The 19919-nt window shown below is 49.0% G+C and overlaps 1 pseudogene; it reads right to left on the reverse strand.

Moving 5' to 3' along the window:
- Positions 1–7523: 7523 nt before the first annotated feature.
- On the reverse strand, positions 7524–19919 carry LOC101018849 (annotated as a pseudogene).

A 19919-nucleotide genomic window follows, 5' to 3' on the forward strand; every position in this document is an offset into this window, starting at 1 on the left:
TGTCTCAGGAAAAAAAAAAAAAAAGAATTGGTAAAGCTGGTTGGTGGGTACAAAGATGTTCATTCTACAATTCCCTATGCTTTTCCAAATAGTTGTTGCATTTCACAACTTAGAAAAAGAGTTTAGAAATTCATTCAACATAACAAGATAAAGTAAATTAAAAAGAAACCAGAAAAAAATGAAGCAAAAGGAAAACAAGAGCAGTAAAACAAAAAACTTTATAACCCATACTAAATGCATTAGATAACTTTTTTTTTTTTTTTTTTGAGTCTCATTCTGTCACCCAGGCTGGAGTGCAGTGGTGCCATCTTGGCTCGCTTCAACCTCCGCCTCCCAGGTTCAAGCCATTCTCCTGCCTCAGCCTCCCAAGTAGCTGGGATTACAGGAATGTGCCACCACACCCAGCTAATTTTTGTGTTTTTAGTAGCATGGGGTTTCACCATGTTGGCCAGGCTGGCCTCGAACTCCTGAGCTCAAATGATCTGCCTGTCTAAGCTTCCCAAAGTGCTGGGATTACAGGTGTGAGCCACCATGCCTGGCCTAGATAACTTTCTTACAAGCAGCTGGAGAAATTTAATAGGCGGTATAGGAACTTCATGTTTCTCATTTTAAGCTCTAGGAAGCACTTTAGTCCTGGAACTTACAGTCAATCTGTAAGAAACAGATAGAATGTTGCTTAGAAAAGCTCAATTTACCAATCCAGCATGGAGGTTGGATTTCAGTGCAAACCCGAGGTGGGTGAACAGTTCAGAGCCTGTTTCTCCGGGTGCAGATGAGAGCCACGGACAGCTCTGGCAGCCCAGGGGAGAGAGGGGCTGGACGGATTTATTGCAGAGGGCCTCCCTGGGCAGAGATCAGAACGAGGAAAAGGACGAGGAGCTGACCACCAGGGAAGCAGGTGCTCCTCGTGGGCCTCTGACTGATCCTGTGTGCTTGGCCCTCCTTTCACAGCACGGGGCATTTTGGGTGAGTGAAGATACCTCCCAATGGTTTGGCTCCCAAACATTTGAGTCTTCTCACCCGCCATGGTCTTCACCTCTCTGTCCCTTCCCCTGCCCTTGCCCTGGAGAGCTGGAAAGGCAGTAAATCAGTGGAAGGGGCTGCCCCCACCCCAAGGCATTCACACCCTTCCCTGGCCCATTTCCCAGCACAGGTCACAGGCAGAGTCTTAATCTGCTGCACCTGCAATTCTTTGATCCATTTTGGTTTCCTTTCTTTTGAAAAACGTTGACCGCAGTGCAGTCTTGACTCTGTTGCTTTGAAAACCCTCTTCCTGTGAACTTGTGATGCCAGTGATAAAGAAAAGGGCAGAGGGCTGTGGGTCTCACCAGGGGCCTTTGTTATGGTCGCTGAAGGGGAATAAATATCACAGTGGGTAGAAGGTGGGGCCGGGCCTGGAGAGGCTCTGAGGGCTTGGGTTGTTCGGGCCCTAGGCTGGAGACATCCAGGGCCAGGCGGCTACTTTCTAATAACCAGGCTTCCCAGCTGCCCTGGAGCCCAGTGGGGCCGCGAGCTTCCTCCCACCTAGATGCTACTGTCTAGGGTGCATGGGAGTATCCCCACACTGGGGGAAGTGAATGCAGCACTGCCTAGTTTCCTACCAGCTGGGCCCACAATTCTAGGCAGAGCTGGGCCTCCTGGTCTAGCTGCCTGCCCCTCTGCCACCCTGAGGGCAGACGCTGCGCTGCCCACAGGCCTGCTGCTGCTGCTCTCCAGCACGGCAGAGAGGTCAGGCACCCCGCCCTCCCACAGCTGCAGGACTGGGGTGTGAGTGAGTGTGCGGAGAAAGGGTTTCTGGGTTCCATTCCCGGCAAGGACTCTAAGACCTCCTGAGCCAACCTCTCGTCAGTGATTGTTCTGCTGCCCAGGGCTTCTGGGGCTGGCGACTGGCTTCTCAGTGGCCCCGATTTTGTGTTCTTGTTGTTGATTCTTGGAAACCAAATGCTGGCAACCAGCCTGTGCCTGCCGGACTCCAGGCTGGGGCTCTTAGATACATGACTGCTTTTCAAATTTGGAACAACCAAAACATAAGCATGCTCATCAACACTCTTGTACAAAGAAGGAAACTGAGTCAGGATTGGGTGTCTTCTTCCAGTCTGCCTGCCAACTTTCTCCATCTTGGTCTGCCCCCTAGGACTGTGGGAACTACATCCGTGGGTGCCCTTACCCTCTGCCTCGGTCACTGGGGAGCACTGACAGCTTATGGGAGGCAGAGAGGAGAGTGAGGTCAGGGCACTTAACCTCCTGCAGGGTAGCCACAGCCTGACTGCATCCCTCCATGAGGCCACAGCTGCTGCCAGGCAGCCCTATCTACTCAGCTCCAGAGCTCTGCAGGTCTGGTGACCTCCCCTGGGCTCATCAGGTCCAGCAGCAGAAAAGCCTGATGCTCTTGGTCCAGGTTCCTGCAATCCTTTTCCAAGACCTTTGACAATAGTCTCCTTATTGGATACTTCTCAAATCCCCCAGTTTGAGTGTGTTGACAGCTTCCTCCTGGGACCCTGCATGATCCATACCATCCAGCCAGTTGATGAGCAAGGACTCCTGGGTCTGCCGAGTCACTACAGACTGCAGCTGGGCCATGGGGGCGGGGGGGGGGGCCCTTTCTAATTCCTGCTCCTTTTTCTGGCTCTGCTCATACCCTCATCCATGTACCCCCTATTTCCCTGCTTTGCCTCCCACCCCAACCTACAGTTCTTCCCCTGCCAGATGTCTGGGGATGTCTAGAAGATGAGAGTCACAGCCAAACAACTACTTCCCCACCCCAGCCACCCATGATGCATCCGGGAAGTGGTGCTCATTGGGATCTGAGCTCTGAGGCGTCATAGGGCAGTCATAGAGGCCCTGGGTCCTTGAGACAGGTGTCCTGGAAGCCAGTGCATGGAAGCAGGGTGATTTCACATTGCTGGAAGAGTCCTCTTCTCTGGAGACCCCTTTGCCAGTAAAGCCCACCCACTCACCTACTCACTCACTTGCAATTCAGAGGGGCTGGCTCACCACCAGGCCCACCCCAAGGGACCTGTGTATCACTTCCTGTGGGAGGCTGTCCCTGGCCCCTGGTAGAGGCTGGTTGCCCCATCACATGCTCCCAGCACATCATCTCTCCTCATGTTGTAACCCTTATCACACTGACATGACTTGTCTGTTGTCCACATCCACCACTAGTCCCACCACAGCCTGGAATCCCTCGCACCTGGCACAGTGCTGGGCACACAGAGAGGGCTCAACAAATGTTTGTTAAATTAAAATGGAAAAAAGATGTATTTCAGTCAATACTATGCAGGTTACTCTTCCTGTATCTAGGTGGCCCCTGAAAGAACAATGACCAGCTCTGCAGCTGGAGTCCTAAAGAGAACACCAGCCTGCCGAGTCTGGAGACTGGACTCTGTCCCTGCTGTGCCTCATGCTAAGCATGTGCCTCTGGTCAAAGTCTCTGAGCTTTAGGTTTCTCATCTGTAAGATGGAGATGGTACTTACCTTCGTTTTCTATCGCTTCATAATAAATGATCACAAACTTAGGGGCTTAGAACAGGACACATTTGTTAGGCTTAGCTGGGTCCTCTGCAGGGCCGCAGTGAAGGTGTCAGCCAGGGCGGGGTTCTTCGTCTGGACGCTCAACTGGGGATGGATCCACTTCCAGGCTTATGAAGGTTGTTAGCAGAATTCATCTTGTGGTTGTAGAACTAAAATCTTTGTGATAACTGTTGGTGGGGGGCTGCTCTCAGGTCCTAGAGGCCACCTGTACTTCCTTACCACAAAGCCTCTCTGATGCCCCTTCAGATCATGGCACTTCTTCAAATTCAGCAAGGAAGAAAATGTCTAGCACCAGTCTGCTAATAAGCTCAGGTCTTTTTTTTTTTTGAGACAGAGTTTTGTTCTTTGTTGCCCAGGCTGGAGTGCAGTGGCATGATCTCAGCTCACTGCAACCTCCGCCTCCCGGGTTCAAGCGATTCTCCTGTCTCAGCCTCCTGAGTAGCTGGGATTACAGGTACCCACCACCATGCCTGGCTAATTTTTGTATTTTTAGTAAAGATGGGGTTTCACCATATTGGCCAGGCTGGTCTCAAACTCCTGACCTCAGGTGATCCGTCTGCCTCGGCCTCCCAAAGTGCTGGGATTATAGGCATGAGCCACGGTGCCCAGCCAAGCCCAGGTCTTTTATGGAACGCTTCATGAATTTGCATGTCATCCTTGACAGCCCACGTCTTTTACAGTATAACATAATCATAGAAGTGACATCCCATTCCCTTTGCCATATTTCCTTGGTTAGGAGCTACTCACAGGCCCTGCCCCATGAGGGTTGGCGATCACAGAAAGACATGAACATGGAGTCACTCTAGGGCTCTAGGAGCTAGAGTCTGAATCCTGCAATGCTAATCTCTATCTCATAGATTTCTGGAGAGAATTAAGTGAAAGAATGCCTGGCACTTAGTGAGAACTCAGGAAATGTCACAGAAGGCAGCATAAGCAGCTGTCTTTACTTTGGCCCACTTTGAAATGTTGGCTCACAGCTTGTCCTCAGGCTGCACCTGCCCTGTTGCTTCCACCACGCTGCTGCGGTCACTTTTATCACGTGGCTGGATCTTGAAGGCAGTTGAATTTGCCATGTGGTATTAACTGGAACGATCAACAGGTGTTATTATCATTTTAATTAAAAGTTATTGGAAGATAAGAACCCATCTTACTAATGTTTTCAGCCTCTGGTGCTTAGCCTGTTCAGCTTAGGATGTTGGCTTTAGCTTGGCTGCTCTGTAAGTGTTGAGCCATTGCACCCTAGAATGATGTAATTGAGTTCAGAGCTGCAGCCTCAGGGGACAAGTGATGGTTGGTGGGGAGAAGGGAGCAGACATGGGTTGGATGGGCAAGTTAGGTGACAGCTGGGAGGAGCAGGAAGAGTCTTGGCAGGTCCCTGAGTCCAGATCCTGCCAGGGGAAGCACCTCGACCCTGCTGCCATGCCCACCCACCCTCCCAACCCCTGGCTGCTCCAGGCTTTCTTCCATTCTTTCTGTTCAGCTCCCCTCACACCCCTACCCCCAGAGCAGAGTGGAGTGCAGTGGCGCTATCTCAGCTCACTGCAAGCTCCGCCTCCTGGGTTTACACCATTCTCCTGCCTCAACCTCCTGAGTAGCTGGGACTACAGGCGCCGGCCACCATGCCTGGCTAATTTTTTGTATTTTTAGTGGAGATGGGGTTTCATCGTGTTAGCCAGGATGGTCTCGATCTCCTGACCTCGTGATCCGCCCGTCTCGGCCTCCAAAGTCCTGGGATTACAGGCGTGAGCCACCGCGCCCTGCTGGGCCCTGTTCCTTCTAATGTGGGGAGAGAAGCCTGATTCTTTCAGAGACATAGAGCTTCTGGGCCAGGAAGGGCCTTAGACTTGGGGTCAGTAACTGTCTTTAGGATGCAAGTGAGTTGTGTCTATTGAGCAACTACTTGTGCCACTGGGCTCTGCACTTTACATACTTCATTTCCACCATTTTTCAGTCTTCAAGGTGGATAAACCAAAGTCCAGAGAGGGAAAGCAGCTTTCCCTGGTCACACAGCTGCTAGGTGGCAAAGTTAGGACCAGAGCTTTGGTGACCTGAGCCACTGGTCCAGGATTCCCTTTCTGTGACACTCCCTCCCACCCAAGTCTGTGGGCCCCCCGGTGTCGGTAGGGGAGCGTGCCTGCCTTGGCCCTAGCCCGATTCTTCATATAGGCTGCTCTGACTCCCACCCACAGTGTCTTCCTTCCCGCCACCCTTCCTTCCAGAACTTTGCTCCAGCCTCTTACCAACTCCGTCCCACATCCCTCACCCCCGCCTGGCCCAGAACCAGCTGGGGCAGATGGTCCAGACCCTGAGTGTATTCTTTCCCGGCAGGGACAGAAGCAGTCTGAGGCTCACACATCTGGGCAGCTGTTGCCCAACTTTGATCTGCAGGAAATAAGCCAGAGGGATCCTTCCTGTCACTTCTGGGCTGGACCCTGGCCCTGAGAGTTGGAGCGTCCTCAGAGAGGTAGAAGGCCTGCCTCAGCTGTGGGAGGGGGTGGTAGCAGCAAGAAGCTAGGGTACTGCGTGGGTGGGGTCACCTGGCCTGTGACTAGGGGCAGCCAGACTGGAAGCTCACCCTCCTTCCTCAGGTAGAAAAGTGGAGGACAGAAGCCCAGAGACAGCAGCCTAGGGCCGGGCCTGGAAGAGCCTGTAAACATCTGAAACTGTCAGTTTCTTCCCGGGCTGTTTTTGTTATCCCATCTGATTTCTCTCAAGGAGTTAGTGGTAAAGCCCTTACAAAGCATGTCTTCAGGGTTGGAAAAGAAGCAGAGCTGGGTTCCTGTGTTCTTTTTGCACCCAGATGAGGTCTGGGGAGGGTGGAAGCAGCTGGCCAGGGCTGGGAGGTGCTGGCTGTGCTCCTGCAGGGTGGAAGGCAGCCTGGGTCTGGGTCACGGCGGAGCTGAGACTTTGTTAGCCTGGGACTCAGCTGTTGCAAGGGCTCAGACGGGCTGGCACTCCCCCAAAGCCCAGACTGGCTTCCAAGAAAACACTCTGAACATGGTCGGTAACGGCAGGGAAGAGCACCCTGCAGCCCGGCTCCACCTCCTTTCATAAATGGGAGCTGGTCCGGGCTCCTCAGGGGCAGAACCTGGCAAAGGAGGATGCACACAGCAGGCACGCACACACCTGTCATCTCCCACAGGACATAGGCTGCAGACCCCTGACTTTCTTGGGCCTGGGCCTGTGCCAAGAAGATTGGGGGTCTGCAGCCTATATTTTGTGGGGGTTGACAGGTGTGTGCATGGTCCTGAAGAGTCATACACAGTCCCACCTAGTCACACACAGCCACCCACAGCCACACGCACCCACAGGCATGCTTCATCACACTCAGCACCACACAACCACTAGAACACACATAACCACAGGTGATTATGCCTAACACACCGTGACATACAATCACACAAAACCATACAGCACCAGGTGCAATCGCATTCAGTCCTCCATCTGCACTCAATCACAGCTGGACATGGTTACACGCAGGGATTCTGAGTCACATGTAGTCACACAGAGACTTGTACCATTCAACACAACCACAGTCACATTCAACCACGCCTATCGGCGCATAACACACAGTCACAGGCAATCACACACGACCAGTACGGTGGCAGGCAAGCATAGGCAGTCACAGGCCATGGATGGTGCTTTGATACAGCAGGGGGTCAGGGCCTGGGGAGACTTTGTTCTCTGAATGGGGGTTGGTGAGGGCCTGGCTGTGACTAAGGGACAGAGGCATCCATCAGCCATTAGACAGTCCACTTCCTGGTCACCCCTTCAGAGCGGTGGAAGTTATTCCCCGCTGCTCCCACCCAGCAGAGCATTCCTGGGTCCTGATGCAGTCTCCTTGGCCTCCTACCTCCCTCTCCTCTGGTCTTGGCTGGGCCGCTGGCAGGAAGCTTGGACTAGCCAGGACTATGGTGAGTCAGCAGGGAAGGGCTCAGGGAATGCCAGGCAGGTGAATGACCCACAGGGCCTAGAATTGATGAGGCTTCTGAGAGTGGGAGGGCTGCCATTCGTCATCGGGGGCTGCCCACTGGAGGTCACCCACCCAGGGGATAGAGGGTTATGGGCATGGGACCAGGTGACGATGGTAATTTCCCAGCCAACCCTATATCCAAAGCCTCTGCTCTTGGAAAACTCCCTATGCAGCTGTCAGGGTCTATGCCCTCCTACAGGCTGAGCTCTGACCTGGGCCTCTGCTCCCATGGTCCCCAGCTAGTCTCAGCCTGGAACAGTCCTGCATCCCCAGCCCCACACCCTGCTCTCTACCATCACTGACTCACTCATTCATTTAGCACTTTGTGAAGCACCTACCACACCAAGATGTTTGACAGTCCCTTCAAGTAGGGAAGATCGCCCAAAAGATGATTCCAGAATGATGTGGACGTGTAGGGACAGAGATATACACATATTATTGTGGAAGCTGTTGGGATCGACTGCCTTGTGAGCCCTGGATGGCCAGTCCTTGCTATGGGGGCTGGAATGGCTGCTGACAGTGGTGACCGTCCACAGGCAACCCAGCCAGAAGGGGCTGAGCCCCTCCCAGGGAAGGCACCAGTGGCCTGACAGTTAATAATAGAGCCTTTTTTTTTTTTCTTTTTAAGGAAGTAACTCAACCCACTTTAATACTTAGCTAGCATTTATGTTACAGGTCTATGAGGGAAGAAATATGCTGGAAAAAAAGAAGAAATACATTTTTTTCTCATTCTGAAAGATTTCATTTTGCCACAAGATAGCAAAATATACAAATATATGCAAATATGTGCATGCACACGTGCACACAACCCACAAAAGTCCTATCTATGACGGAAAAAGATACCAAGTTCAATTTAACAGAAATTTAGAAATGATAGGGAGGTTGGAAGAAAAGGTGAGAACACGTGAAAAGTAATTTTACTTTTGTTTAACCTTAAGCTTGCCAACTTTTTCCCTTGAACAGCATTTGTCTTGTTTTCATACCCACCTACGCTCATATCAGGAACTTAATGAAAACTACTTAGTGATTCTACTTTGAATTTATAGCCGCATGACTAAGATATTTTGAATATAAGCTTATCCATATGCCAGATAAACTTCGAGAACTCTTAATATCTCTTCTTTTATGAGAATTCTACCCCTATTCTGATGTAGTTGGGTTGATCAAGAAAATTAAAGGCCAAGGGCCAGAAAACCAAGTTCCTTAAAGGCAAACAGAGGAAAATTTCTTGCACAACTACCTCTGTGCAAGAAATCTTTCTTGCAAGTACTAAATGAATTTCTTCAACTGTATAATAAATTCTAATTTGATGGTTTCCAAAAATAATAGAGTAACAACAAAGTATCATAAAATTAAGATTATATGAAAATAGAGTAAATGGAATAATAATTCAAATAAAGATTAAAATAAAATGACATTTACTATGGATTTTTGTAATCGGTATCTCATAATATATTTAAATTTTTCTTTTATACATAAGATCACAGCCAACCAGGTTAACTATAACTTCCAATTTTATCATCAGCCACTTGTGCTATTTTATCACATTTGAAAATATCCACTCTTACTAATTTACTTCAAACAGTGACTTATAAATTTGTTTAGACAATAATAATTAAGGGCCCTTTCTTTGTCAGGATAATAAAAAAATTAAATGATATATTGAAGATACTACTAAAGAAACCACTTTGTTGATTTTGGCCTCTGCATTGACGATCTGTAGGAATTTTTCTAATTAATTTTCAAATCTTCCCACAAGTTTTATGTTCGAAGAAATATCATCTTTGAAATAATTTGTGGGAATAATTTACAAATCAAAAATTGATTCACAAGATTGTGTTGCTGTTACCACCAATTTTAACATCTAAATATTTTCTGTATTGGTTTTCTTGATTGTAAAATATCAATAATGTGGATGTACTTTTAATATACCAGAACACTTAATTACACCAGTTTCCCATCAACCCACCAAAGTCATTTAATGATTATATTGGCCATTTCCGCTGATTGGCAGGAGGCTCTTCTGCTAAGAAGTCCCATGGTTTCCACTGCATTATTTTTTTCGCCAGACTTCATTCATTTTGAGCCTGAAGAATCACCTCTTTGGCAACCTTGAAGTCAGTCTTCTTATTTTTTAACATCTGGTTCTGCTTTAACCATTTAACCATTTTAACCAGCTTCTCATTTGTAATCTGTTCTGTATACTTTCTGTATGTTGCATTTTTAGGGTTTTGCTTAATAACATCAAGAATCTTTGCATGCAGTATTCTCAGCCTCTCCAGTGGACTCTTGCATACATCCAGTCTCACAAATCCCGGGTTCTTCTTCAGCACACCACCATGACAGCACCAATGAACCCACCCATTTTCTTTTATCTAACAGAGTCGGGTGATTACTTTTTCAGATCTGAAGAACGAAATTTTAAATGACATGTTTGAAGGAAGTCTTTCTAAAATGATGAATTCCTGCCAGGCACGGTGGCTCACGCTTGTAATCCCAGCACTTTGGGAGGCTGAGGCGGGTGGATCACAAGGTCAGGAGTTCAAGACCAGCCTGGCCAATATGGTGAAACCCTGTCTCTACTAAAAATACAAAAATTAGCTGTGTGTGGTGGTGGGTGCCTGTAGTCCCGGCTACTCAGGAGGCTGAGGCAGGAGAATTGCTTGAACCCGGGAGGCAGAGGTTGCAGTGAGCCGAGATTGCAACACTGCACTCCAGCCTGGGCAACAGAGCAAGACTCTGTCTCAAAAAAAAAAAAAAAAGATGAATTCCTGCCTCTTGCAGCATGGCAGATTCCCCACAGCATTCTTCTTCTTGTCTCAGGGCCATTAGTCCCAACTTCCATTATGACTAGAGCAGGATGCAGTGATGCTTTCTTGGGCTCAGAGTAGGGGCACAAAAAATATTTGTGGAATGGCCAGGTGTGGTGGCTGATTCCTGTAATGCCAGCACTTTGGGAGGCCAAGGCAGGTGGATCACCTGAGGTCAGGGATTCAATACCAGCCTGGCCAATGTGGCAAAACTCCATCTCTACTAAAAATACAAAAATTAGCTGGGCATGGGGGCTCACACCTGTAATCCCAGCTACTTGGGAGGCTGAGGCAGGAGAATTGCTTGAACCTGGGAGGTGGAGGTTGCAGTGAGCCGAAATCATGCCATTGCACTCAAGCCTGGGCAACAAAAGTGTAACTCCGTCTCAAAAAAAAAAAAGAAAAAAAAATTTGCGGAACACACGCTAATGAGCCCACCCAGTTAGGCTGGAAGATTGGAATGCAGAGAGTAAAGAACAGAATGCTCCCTGGTATCGGGTCCATGGGGTGCGGTGGCCGCTACTAGGGTCTTTCTCTCTTGCTCCCTGGATTCTTCCTAAGAGAAGAGCGACTCTTCCTGCCTTCCTTCTTCTTTGCTGCAGGGGCTCAGCCTGTTTCCCCTTTTCCAGGCCCTGCATCCATCCTCCTAACATCGTCTGAGGAGTATGTCCCACTCTCACGGGGTCCTCCTTTCCTGGCTGTCCCCGGACTTGAAGAGAAGCACCAGCCTTCCTTCTAGTTCCTTCTCATTGCTCCCTGGAAACAAGATGTTAACAAATATCAGAACCACAGGGAACTTGCAGAGACTCTGGAATCTTAAAAGTCCCTACATCCGGCTGGGGGCCGTGGCTCACGCCTGTAATCCTAACACTTTGGGAGGCCGAGGTGGTGGATCACCTGAGGTCAGGAGTTCCAGACCAGCCTGGCCAACATGGTGAAACCCCGTCTCTACTAAAAATATAAAAATGACCCAGACGCAGGAGAATCACTTGAACCTGGGGGGCGGAGGTTGCGGTGGACTCCAGCCTGGGTGAAAGAGCGAGACTTTGTCTCACAAAAAAAAAAAAAAGAAAAGAAAAGTCCCTACATCCTAAGCGGCTGTCTCTTTTAAAAAAAACAAAAAACAAAAAACAGCTAAGTCATCCTGCCTCACATCTATAATATAAAACAAATTCCAGATAGAAAAAATATTTCAATATAAAAAGAAACCACAGAAGACATGAAAGAAAACAGGAGTGACTATTTTTTTTTATTTTAGAGTGGGGAAGACCTTTCTAAGAAGAAACTCAGAAAAGCCTAATACATTTAATTACATAAAATTTGTAATGTTCTGGACAACAAAAGCTCTGTATACAAAGTCAAAGCACAAAGGACAAGCTGGGGAAAATACTTGCAACAGATAAAACAAAGGGTTTGTATCTCTAATCTACAAAGAGCTTTTCCACATCAACAAGAAAAAGATAAACAACCCATCAGAAAAATGCAAAAAAAGCCAGGAGCAAGTAATCCATAGAAAAAGTATTATAATTAGCTACTACATGTATGAAAAGATGTTCACCTTCCCCCATAGTTTAAAAAAATCAAATTAAATCTATCAGGATGGCAAACATTAAAAAGATGAAATATATATATACACATATATATATATTTTTTTTTCTTCTTCTTCTTCTTGCTCTTCCTCCTCCTCTTCTTCTTCTTCTCCTTCTTCTTCTTCTTTTTGAGACAGTCTCCTTCTGTCACCCAGGCTGGAGTGCAGTGGCACAATCTTGGCTCACTGCAACCTCCGCCTCCCAGGTTCAAGTGATTCTCTTGCCTCAGCCTCCCAAGTAGCTGAGATTACAGACATGCACCACCATACCCAGATAATTTTCTGTATTTTTTGTAGAGACAGGGTTTCACCATATTAGCCAGGCTAGTCAAGAACTCCTGACCTCAAGTGATCTTCCTGCCTCAGCCTCCCCAAAACTGTTGGGATTACAGGTGTGAGCCACTGTGCTCAGCTAAAAGATGAATAATATTTAGTATTGACAAGGTGTGGGTTAATGGGCATTTTCATAGCCTGTATAGTTGGAAGGAAAAATTGGTAGAAACGTTTTTGGAGGGCAATTTTGTAATATCGATTAAAGTTTGAAATACTCAAGCCCTTTGACTCAGATTCCATCGCTAGGAATTTATTATAGAATAAGGATAAACACCACACATCAGGGTGTTTATGGTGCATTTTTGGGGAGTCAGTGTGAATTTGTTCCTCCATAGGGTAGTGTTTTGTATTAATCCCCTTGGGATTCTATAGGCAGTTGGGGTGTGGAGTTTATACAGTCCAGTAAACTCACTTATTTCTCTCTAAGCCCTTACACCCTTAAAAGCTCTCATAGGCCGGGCACAGTGGCTCATGCCTGTAATCCCAGCACTTTGGGAGGCTGAGGTGGGCGGATCACCTGAGGTCGGGAGTTTGCGACTAGCCTGACCAACATGGAGAAATCCTGCCTCTACTAAAAATACAAACTTAGCCAGGCGTGGTGGTGCATGCCTGTAATCCCAGCTACCTGGGAGGCTGAGGTAGGAGAATCGCTTCAACCCGGAAGGTGGAGGTTGCGATGAGCTGAGATTCCACCATTGCACTCCAGCCTGGGCAACAAGAGCAAAACTTCATCAAAACAACACAAAACAAAACAAAAACTCTCATAAATCCCCACTTCCCCTCTTCTAACAGCTCACTTTTTGTTGGAAAATAAATCCCTCTGACTTTGGGAAAGCCATCTGTACCTGAACTCTGGAGGGGAGCATGTGACCTAGACTAACTCTGTCGAATATTTCATCCTCCCACCACAGCTGTTGGTTCGGTGGCGGGCACATGGCCCAAGGTATTCCCATCATAATGCAGTTCTGTTGGATGTATAAGGACAGAGATCTTCTTTTCCTATAGATGTCATAGATAGATATGTGATCTGAACTGCTCTAGTTCTTTTTCTGCAAGGATAAAAATGAGCTTGAGGATGAAGCTAATCTACGGAGCAAGCCTGAGCCAAGTCAATTACAGAGAAATGAACTAAAGCCTGATGATGTTGTGAAACTCTAGATCAAATCACACCAGAATCTCACCGAGCCTCTGGGCTTTTCTAATGTTGGAGGCCATACATTCTCTCTATCTGAGCCAGTTTGAGAAGAGATGTTTGTGTGCTTGCAGTGGAAGCCTCTCCACAAAGACAGAGTCCCTCCTCCTTGCAGACCATCTGGTTCTTTGTCTCAGTAAGGCTCTGCCTCAGAGAACAACATTTTGTTAGTTCTTCTTGGGAGTGAGGGAAGAAGTCCTGACTTCCTTCATCCTAGGCTTCATTGCTTTGAGGTAGTGTTGAGGTGGCATATGGAGGTGAGAGAAAAATGCCTCCTTGTCTTTGTGAGCCTCCTATAATGATGTGAACTAGTCAGATATTAGTCTCTCCCTGAATTACCTCACTACATTAGTTTCAGCTACAAAACTAGGAACAATTCAAATGCTCATCAGCAGGGTAACTTAATCGTGGCTCATCCACATGGTGGGGCGGGGGGTGGGGGGATCCTCTGCAGCCTTTAAAAAGATGTAAGAAGAAATGCTCTATGCACTGCCATGAAAGGCACCTAGAATAAATCATTTATTGAAAAAACCTGGTTGAAAAGCAGAATGTATAGTATATAATGCCACTTCTGTTTTTTAAAACTGTAAGTCTATGGTTCTATCTGAATAGAAAAAGGTCTAGAAGGAAGGTTGCTTGCACAACAAATTTTAAAATGATCTCTGGGTGCTAGAATTCCAAAGGCTTTGCATTTTATATTTTTTTCCACTCCTTTACTGAATTTGTATAGTATAATAAAAGGATTTTTTTAAATAAAATTTTTACAGTGCTGGCCTCTGGTCTATAGCTCCCTATTTCCCTCTGTGACAGTAACTGGAGGCCTCGAGGGAGCTGCCACAACCTGTGTGTAGTTAAACATCCCTGCTGCTCCAGGAAACTCCAGCCTTGCTTGGCTTGTTTGTGGGTCTGTGAGAGACAACTCCAGGGTGGGTAGGGCCTCAGGGGCAGGGCCATGTGCCCAGTCATCCTGAGCCTGGTGTACGGTGCCAGGTGGTGAAGAGTGACAGGACCAGGATGCCAGGGGGTGGAGCGGTGAGCTGCTGGTCAGCTTTGTTAGAGGAAGATGTCAGCGTGGGTAGTAGGCTGAATCATAATCCCCAAAGACTTTGGATCCTAATCCCTTGGTATCAGTGAATATTACTTTATATGGAAAAAAGGTCATAGCAGATGTGATTAAGGATCTTGAGATGGGCAGATAGTTTTGGACTATCCTAGCAGGGCCTAAATGCAATCGCAGATACCCTTAAGAGAGAGGCAGAGGGAGATTTGTCACAACAGAAGAGGAGAAGGCCATGTGACCACAGAGGCAGAGACTAGAGTGATGTGGCCACAAGCCAGGGAATGCTGGCAGCCACCAGAAGCTGGAAGAGGCCAGGCACGGATTCTCCCATGATGCCTCCAGAGGGGTGTGCAGCCTGACTGAAACTGGATTTTGGGCCAGTTATACCGATTTTGAACTTCTCTGCCTTCCAGAACTATGAGGGAATCCGTTTCTGTTGTTTTAAGCCACCAAATTCATGAGGATCTGTGACAGCAGCCGTAGGAACCTGACATAGCTGTCGAAAGTGAGGCTGGCCTGCAGCTGTTCGGTGTGCTTTTTCCTGCGGGCCTACCTTCCTCACTCCAAGCTGCCCGGGCTGAAAAGAAAATGAGGCTGCTTCTTCTAGACACCCTTGAGAGGGGCTTATCTAATGAGTTCTGGCACTTGTGAGGAGGGGTGTGGGAGTGTGGAGCCTACCCTTGCTCTCCACTAGCCCTGCTGGCGGTGAGGGGTTGCCCAGCAACCACAGAGACTGGCAGGGCTCCCCACTGTGCCCTGGTTTCTCCTCAGAGCAGTTCTTGCCCTGAGTATTGTTAGAGCGCAGAAGCTATTAAAAAAAATGAAAACACTAACCCTCAAAATAACTTCCCAGGTTCTAAAAATGGAATTCTGCCCAGTAGTAATATTTCTCACTCCTGCAATAGTAAAATTTCTCACTTCCTCGTGCTCTGTAGGCTTGTGTCTGGCCCAAGAGGGAACTGCTATTAATGGCAATTTCCGCCTGATGTAATCCCTTTGGTGAGCCACCTGCCTCTGGAGGGTGACAGCCCTTTACCCAACAGGCCTTGGCACCCTCCTCCACAGAACCTCCCCCAGCATGTTAGGTTTTTGTCTGCTTTGATTGATATCCATAGTCTCTCTTGGTTAAGAAAACAATAACAACAATGATAATCAACCAATTACTTATGTAGCCCTTATAATGTGTCAGGCACTGCTCCAAGCACGGAACATTTATTAACCTATACACTGCTCGTGACTATCCTATGGGGTAGCTATTAGTATTGTCCTCATTGTACAGATGAGAAAACAAAGGCACGGGGAGGTTAAGAGCATGTCCAAGGGCACATAGCTACCAAGTGGCTGAGCTGGGGTTTGAACCCAGCCTGAAGGGCTCTGGGATCAGAGCTCTTACCTCCTGCATTGTATTGGCTGGCTGGAGGAAGGATGGGGAAGCCTTTCTCTGTGCGAAGCAAGCTGTCCTGGGCAGCTGATTTGGGCCTGCCCCAGGTGGGCCCTTGAGCTCTTTTGAGGTCAGGGCTGCGATTGCCTGGAGAGGTCTCCCAGCTGCATGCGCTCTACGTTAGCACCTTCCGTATTCTCTTCCTGTTGGGTCATTGCAAAGCCTGTGACTATGAGCAGGGTGGGGAATTATCCTTCAGATTTTGGGCACAGACCTCAGATGGGTGTCCTGGAGGAACCAATGCAAAGTCCTCAGGCCTGGGTGTGGGGCAAAGCTGGTTCCATTCTGCTCACATTTACTGGGCAGTGTGTGGATAAATAGCCTACAAGAACCGAGGATGGTCCTCGATGCTGAGACTAGAAGGGGAGCAGCCTCCTTTCCTCTCCTTGTGGGAAGGACCTGTGGGAGAGGGACAGAAGGAGGATGAGTGGTCTCCCCCAGGGTCCTGGGGTGAAATGAACAGGTGCCCATGCTGTCTGTGCCTGCTCAGGGATGGCCTGACGTCTTAGATGAACAGAGCCTAGAAGTTGGAGTGAAGAGACCTGGCTTCTAGTCCTCGTTCTCCCAGGTTTGACGTGAGGTGTCACTGTCTCTGTGTCCCAGACCTCCCCTCTGTATACCAAGGGATTGGATGCGCTTTGATACATGAAATCCCTCTCTAAAACGCATAACTGCTCTGCAAATCCAAGTTGGTTTGCTGCGTGTCCTCTGTGAGACAGCAAGCCACAAGCAGCCAGATCCCATGCTCACTTTCTGCAACTCCTGTCGTTTTGTCACTGTGCTTGCCTCTCTTCCCTCACTAGCAAAATAGGGGTTAAAACACTCGTCTCAGAGTTGTGAGCCTTAAAGGAACATCGAATGGAAAGGCCCTTCTTGGAAGGGCAGAGCCCTGCCCTATGGGACCCATCAGAGAGGGGCCCCTGCTCACCTGGACTCAGATGGGGCTGGGGGTGTGGACGCTGGAATCTTTCAGAGGTAAAAGGAAACTGGGTGAAGAGATTGCAGACTGGCAGCTCTCACCTGGACAGGCAGACATACTTTTTTGGTCCAGCAAAAATACCACACTAGAAAAAAAAATTCTGAGTGTCTTCTGGGGAGGGGATAAGTTCCACTCTCTAGTTCACCCACAGAGCCCACCCTTCCCTGTTGTCTTACACAGGGCTGGGCATGGCAGGCCCATGAGCTCACTGAGTCCTGCCTTCGGAGAACCTGGACCAGGGGGTTTGGATGTTCCAGGGGGCAGGACTGATGCTCCTCCCTTCCTCAGCCCCACCCAGGTCTTGGCAGAACCCGAGTGGGTGTGTTGTGGGGGAATACTGAACTGGTCTGGGCTTCATTGCTCTGCCCTCACCCCCAACCCCAGAGATGAGAGCTCCAAGTTCAGCCAGCTGGTTGTGCTGCCTCTCTTCTGTTTTGGGGTCCCAGAACTCCTCTTTTCCCAGAGGAAGGCAGTGTCCCTGCTGGGCCTGTAGAGGAAGCTGAGGGCTGGGTGTACCCTGGCCAGCAGCCCAGGAAGCCTGAGCATGTAATGAAAAGATTGTATCTCCTCAACTCTGCTGTTGGGGACAAGCACTTCCAGTGTTGTCCTTGCCCTGTGACCTCTGTCTGGGCACTGCCTCCCCTGCTGCCTGGCTCTGTTCTGTCCCTTTAGGCAGGCTCAGCAGCCCCATCTCAGCCGGTTCTGAGCACAGAGAAGACAGAGACCCCTTTCTCCTCTTCAGGTCTCCTAACAGCCACCCCAAAGGATGACAGATGTGCCTCCCATTCACATGCCTCTTTGCTGTTGGCAAAGCATAGTCACATCAGTCCTGAGGGACACCCCAGCTCTACAGAGGTCACCCAGCTGTAAGGGGATGAGCTGCACCTCCGACGTAAATCTACTGAGTGTTCAACCTTGCGCCGGCTCCCTAGTCCGTCCTGACTCCCTCTGCTGTGAGGCCCATTCGTGGGAGGCAGAGTAGGGTGTGGACGAGGTGCATAGGATAGCTGAGGAGCTGCTCCCTGAGCCCCAGGCAATGGCTCTGACAAATCCAAATAGTCATGGAACACTGTAGCCTTTGCAAGTAAGACCATGAGATATCAAGTCGCCCCACAGTCACCAGCCTCACTAGTAGAAGGAAGTAAAGCAGGCAAGGACTCTCAGCAGAGAAAGGGACCGACTTCTGGGGATACAAAGGAGAGCGAGGATAGGGCCAGGCAGGAGAGGAAAAGTCAAGGGTAAGAGCCTGGGCGGTTGGGCAGTGGGGAGAGCTTTCAAAAGGACAAGCCAGTGGACAGGCCACATGGCCCTGTCTCTCCTCCTCCCTGTGGCTCTGTGGCTGATCAGGAGCTGGGAGCAGGCACGTGCTTTCTGGGCCTGGTGGCCTGGGCACAGAGGCTAAGAGTGACTATGGGAACCTCTTCTGCCCATGAATCCGCTGATTCCTGCCACTGCCCCAGGAGGCGGGTGGGCCCATCTTGTTGTACAGCCTGGATGGCTGCAGCCTGGAGATGGAAAGGGACCTGCCCAGAGTCTCCCAGGCTGGGGCCGTTTTCCCCAGTCCCGGTAGCAGCGGCTGCCATTTGCTGAGCACTTCTCTCTGCCAGACTCTGTACTGAGCACTTTACAGGCACCACTGTTATCCCACTTTCCCTATAAGGAGACCAGGACTCAGAAAGAAGGTCTCACGCAGAGCCAGTGTCAGGAGTTGAGTCAAGGTAGTTTGACTTCATAGTCTCCGTTCTTAGCGCAACTGCCCCACTCATTCCCTCCTACCTTCTCCCTTACCCCCACTAGACATTTTGGGTGGTCTTTTCTACTTATTGGGCCTAGAGGTCATTGGGCTGCTTTTCTCACCCTCAATTCCCAGGGCTCCTCCGGGAGCCACAAGCCTCAGTGCTTGGGGAGCTAGGGATTTCCCTCTGTGCCTTCTGCCTGGGCCTCCTTCTTGCCCTTGAAAGAGGAACAGGGGGAAGAGTAGGCGAGGCTTTGGGGGAAAGTCTTGGGGGTAGGTACAGGAGAGGTCTTCACCCCAGGCTGGAATCTCCAGGTAGCTTAGTGTCCTCAGCTTGGTGTCCGCAGCCAGGGCAGGGATGGGTGGGGAGAGTAGCATTGGTCAGGGGTACAGATAATGAGAGTGGTCAGACACATCCTGACTTTTTTGTTTGTTTGTTTGTTTGTTTGTTTGGAGGAGTTGAATCCTCAGGACATTTAGGTCCTGCGGTCACTCAACCTTGAAGACCTCATGACGTCCCTTAGCCTTGTCCCTGCCAACTCATAGTAGGGCCATCAATAGTAGGCTGGTGGTCTGTGGGCATTCTGTGGCCTGTAACTGTGCTGGGCTGCAGGGTTCCTGCCCAACTAAGGGTGGTCCCTGCCCTTTGAGGGAGTGGTCGGAAGCATCTTACTTTGCTGGAAGGTCAGGGAAAACCTAGACAGCAGATCCTTTAAGGATGTAGGAGCCAGACCAGGAATGAAGGGCAAGGTATCCCTAGCTGTGGGAATGGTACGGGCAAAGGTGGGGTGTCAGAGCAGGCCCTTATTGGGAAATTGTTTGGTAGGAGGTTCCCCCAGGGCTGTGGGTTCCACGACTGTGGATTCAACCAACTGCATATACCCTGGATAAATTGTGTCTGTACTAAACATGTAGGGACTTGTTTTTTGTCATTATTCCCTAAACAATAGAGTATAACAACTATTTATATAGCATTTATATTGTATTAGATATTATAAGTAACCTAGAGATGATTTAAAGTTTATGGGAGGATGTTTATAAGTTATATGCAAATACGTCACCATTTTATATCAGGAACCTGAGCATCTGTGGGTTTTGGTATCTGCAGCAGGATTTGGAACCAATATCCAACAGATTCCGAGGGATGACCATAGCCTGGGTGGTTGGAGCTGGGGAAAAGTGAGAGGGCAGGTTTGTGGGAGGGAAGGGTCACATCCTGACCATCTCAGTACCAGCTTGCAGGGCAAGTCCTTCATGCCAGGGCAGCAGGGAGCCAT

The sequence above is a fragment of the Papio anubis genome, chromosome 1 (genome assembly GCF_008728515.1).
Source record: "Papio anubis isolate 15944 chromosome 1, Panubis1.0, whole genome shotgun sequence".
NCBI classification, from domain to species: domain Eukaryota; kingdom Metazoa; phylum Chordata; class Mammalia; order Primates; family Cercopithecidae; genus Papio; species Papio anubis.